This window comes from Oratosquilla oratoria, chromosome 3 (genome assembly GCF_046742065.1).
Source record: "Oratosquilla oratoria isolate Oo_2021 chromosome 3, ASM4674206v1, whole genome shotgun sequence".
Classification (NCBI taxonomy): Eukaryota; Metazoa; Arthropoda; class Malacostraca; order Stomatopoda; family Squillidae; genus Oratosquilla; species Oratosquilla oratoria.
In genome coordinates this window covers 21,906,549-21,911,548 of record NC_134779.1, presented here as the reverse complement: position 1 = coordinate 21,911,548, position 5,000 = coordinate 21,906,549, and positions in this window count along the sequence as shown.

The window sequence follows — 5,000 nt, the reverse complement described above, 5'->3', positions numbered from 1 at the left end:
TCTTGCGCTCCGTCTCTCTTATCAGGTCTTGCAGTTTATCTACCTGATCTTTCCTTTTTCTCTTATCAACTCTTCTTCTTCTCCTCATAGGCTGATTCTTTCCTCCTCTCTTTATCTTTTTTATAATCTCCTTTTTCTCTTGTATACTATTACTAATTTGCCTTTCTTCGGTGTTCCTATGTTTGACTTTTATCGTTTTACTTCTATTTGGTAGGTGTCCTTTCTTATTCTGAATCTTCATCTTGTAATATTTTACTGCATCTTCCCTGCCTCCAGTGCCCATCTTTTTCTTCAGTCTTACTTTTCCACTTTATCTCACATCTTTTCTTTTTTTCTATTACCATCTCTCTATTTTGCTCTTTTCTTATCACTTGGGCCGGTCTTCTACCTCTCGCTTTGCTGATTTTGTTCCATTAGTATCTTCTTTTCTTCTCATCCTTCTTCTAATTGGTTTGGAGACCGCTTTCTTATTCTCTCTCCTTAGTTTACCTCTTTCAAATCTTACTTCTGTCTTGTCTCCCGGATTTATATCCTTAGTACTACTTTGGTTGTTATTTAGGTTTAATGTAGAGGATTTATGTTAGGATACAGAAATGGGGATATAACTACCACAGGTGAGTCAGGGGAAGTGTCTCCCCTCGCTCTTGCACTCTGAATCGAACGCAGTCGCTTATTATATCGGGTGGAAAAGTGCTTAGGTAAAGCATGTTCCCTTTTGTGTAGGTTGTCACCTAGAAAAGCGTATTGTGGTAATAATTAAATGTGTGTTAGCTTTGCATTGTATGGGTTTGGGGGAGTATATTCAATTGTGTTATGGGTTATTACATGGCATTGGGAGTTACGATAAGAGAGAGCTTGTAAGTTAAACGGGAAAGGACTACTGAAAGACTGGTGACATTAGTTACTTCCTTGCTGGGTAATGGCGACGATATGCTTGATATGCATGGGTCTTGGTTACCTGAGTCAGGTGTTATTGATTAGGAAATGTTGAGGTTTATTAAGATTGCTAAAAGGTAGCGCTTTCATGACGTGAGGGAATATGTGTTATAACGTGTGATACATTAGTAATGGTAGGACATCACATACACATAACATTACATACATAAACAAGATACATACAGTAAATGCTCTATATATATAAACATAACATATATAAAGATAATACAATGAGCATACAGATATATAATATAATTAACAAACATATATAAATATAATTACATACATATATATATATATATATACATATATATATAAAATAATATTCCATATTATCTACACGTGTGTGTACATATATTCCTATAAACACACACCCAAACAAGAATCGTTGATGGTCTAACCATGGGATAATATGCCGTGAAAGAGGTGCTCCTAGAAATAATTTGACATATTGGAATAATACAAAAAACGAAAACAAATAAACAGGATCCTACGAAAACAAAATTGAACTGCATTATTGTTCTAAAAGTGACAACCTCTATCCATAAGAGAACACTAAAGTGGCTCTGGTCCGTAGGTTGTCGCCAAAGTCTCCCATAAACTGAGAGACAGAGAAGACCATGAAACGAAGCGCACTATGTATATGTTTGGAAAGTCTCGGACGAGGAGAAAACAAAACAATTCACGAAACTATTATCCAACTGGCACCGCCCCCCCCCGCCACCTCCTCAATTCGCCGCCACCCGCCTCCCCTCCCCCCGCACCCCTACTATGGATTCGACCCAACTCAATTATCACACTCATCAAACTCATCCAAAATGACACCTTTGTCTCCTCTCTGCAATTTCCGTGTTAATTGGCTCACGTCTATTTTCTCATACGAATAATATATAAATATATAATATATATATAAATATGATATATATAAACATATTATATATATACAAACTAATATATATATATGATATATTACATAATAATTATCTAAATATAATAACAAAGATTATATATATAAATAATGTATATATATACATATATATATATAATTATTTATACATATACATATATATATATATAAGTATATATATATACATATATATATACGTTATAATGTGTATCATTAAATATGTTGTTATATATAATATATATATAATATAATATATATATACATATTACATTACATATATATGTATTGATAACCGGTATATATAAATATAATAAATATATATATATATAAATATATATATATATATACTATATCTATATATATATATACATGTATATATATATATATATCTTTTGAAAAAGTGTATGGAAAAAAAAGAGGCACAGGTCTCGTTCCGAGTTTAATCCTGACCGGTTTCGTCGCTTGTAGCTTCTTCAGAAGCAACAAGCGAAAACCGGACAGGAATAAACTCGGAACCGAGACCCGTGACAATCTCTTTTTCCACCTTTTTCACTTGACATCAATGTCTCAACACTATATATATATATATATATGTATATCTAAAGTATATAATACGAATATAACCATATATTTATACAAACACACACCACACACACACATACACTCACGCAGCACACACACACACAACACATACACACACACACACACCGACACTACACACACACACAACCCACACACACACACAAAGCACACACACACACACACATACTACACACACACACACACACACACGTGCACATCACACACACACACACAGTCCTACACACACACACCCATATCTATATATACATACATAAATATATATCAATATATACTATATATATTGATATATATATACATATATATATATAATTACATAGGTATGTATATGTTATACATATGAAATATCTATATATATATATATAATATTATATATATAACATACATTTGTATATAAATACTAATAATATAAATATAATATATAATATATATGTATATATATATAATATAAACCAAAAATATATTTATATATATTTTTAAATACATATATATATATATATAAATAATACCCTGGTATATATAAATATATATATATAAATAACATTTACAAAGGTATGTATGTATTATGCCGGTAAATATATGTATCTATATATAAATATATATTTAAAAATTATATATATGACTTTATATTATATATAAATATGTATAGATATAATCATTACATATATACATATATTCAAATAAATATATCTATAAAGTATTTTTGAATAGACTCATCCACTGGGATTCGAACCCTTGCCTAGGCGGCCTACGTCCTTATAAAGTAAAGACTTACAGACCATGCGTATCTCGACAATACAAAACGAAACGACTTGGTTCACGGTCCAGTCGTCTCCGCCGAGGGCACTCGTACAGAGACCATGGCTACGGTAAATATGTATTTCAATCGAATCCTTTATGCAGGTTTAGTCTTCCGACGACAAGTGTTTTTACAATTTGACAATTTTCAGAAATTGTCAAATATAAAAACAATATATATATATATATATATATATATATAAATTACATATATATATTATATATATCAAATAATATATATATATATATGTGTGTGTTGTGTGTTGGTGGGTGTGTATGTGTGTATGGTGTGGTGTGTATGTATGAATGTATATATGCAGAAAAACCATAGGAAAATAATAAAAAGATTGAACCGAGCGCTTTCGTATATTTAGACAACCCACGAGTTTCATTGGGATCTCACATGTATACATACATAAACACACACACGCACACACAAACACACACACACACACACGACAGCACAAACAGCAACACACACAACAACACACACACACACCCCCACACACTACACACATATATATATATGATATATATATGTTATCTATAGTGATAGTGTTGTATAAATATATAATCTATGTATATATATATATATAATATATCATATATTATACTATATATATATATACGTGTATAAATGTGTTTGAGATGAAATGCCTGATGAAGAATGGTAGGGGTGTACCCAGGCACGATAGGGAGGAGTGGAGAACGAGGAGAGTAGGAGGGCGGGGAAGGAAATTGGGTTTGGTGAAGGGTTGCTGAACGAGTATTGTGGGAGGTTTGGAAGACATGGAATAGATAGAGAAAAGAAGGATTAGTAAAAGACGTGTGGATGGCAGAGGTAGAAGTAGTGAACATGAAGGAGCGACCAAGGATGAGATGGATGGATGGGAAAAATGGGGATTGGGAAAGAGGGTAATGTCTGTCGAGGAATGAAGGGAGAAAGACAGGATATAGGGATGCAGTTGAGAATGGTGTGTGTATGGATGAAGCTAGGATTCATGGGATTTGTTGGGGGGTGGTAGAGGTTGTGGGAAATATATGTGTGTGTGAATGATATTTTGAACGGCAGCCCGAAGGGATTTCTCCCCGTTTTTCTCTTTTTCTGCCAGGTGAGGGGAGGAAGAGGGGTGGGGGGTCTCCGAATAAATGAAGCGGCCTTGCTGTATGAATGTGCTGTGTCCCTTGCTACATAGCTTCTGACCTAGGGCATTGAGCGAAATGCTGGGATGACCCGTCATCCAGGAGGAGCCAAGAAAAGAGGGAGTGATTGGTGGTGAAAGGGAGTGTCGCCTGTGGTGATAGTTCGATGGGTAAGCATGAGAATTCCATGCCTTTTTTTTGGCTACCTCCCATGTAATGTGAAAAAGCCTATATATGGTATAAAATATTATATAGTATATATCATATTATATAAAATATAAATATCTATATATATATATCTATATATATATCAATATATAAGATAATATCTCTATCATATCTTATTACATAATACAGCAAATTTGGGCGTTAGTTTATCATCTTATTGAGGCTTTCTATTCTTCAATAACTTTTCTCCTCCTGAAGGAGGGAGAGGGTATACAAAACTTCCAAACGAAATCCATGACAAAACTCACCAAAGCAACATATCACAGAGAACCACTAAACAAGGACACAATGATAATTGCCAGGAATAATATCAAAACAAAACTAAAAAGCAAGGAGTATAGTGATGATCAGAAAAAATATGCCCCCTTAGTACAAATTCACTCTCAAC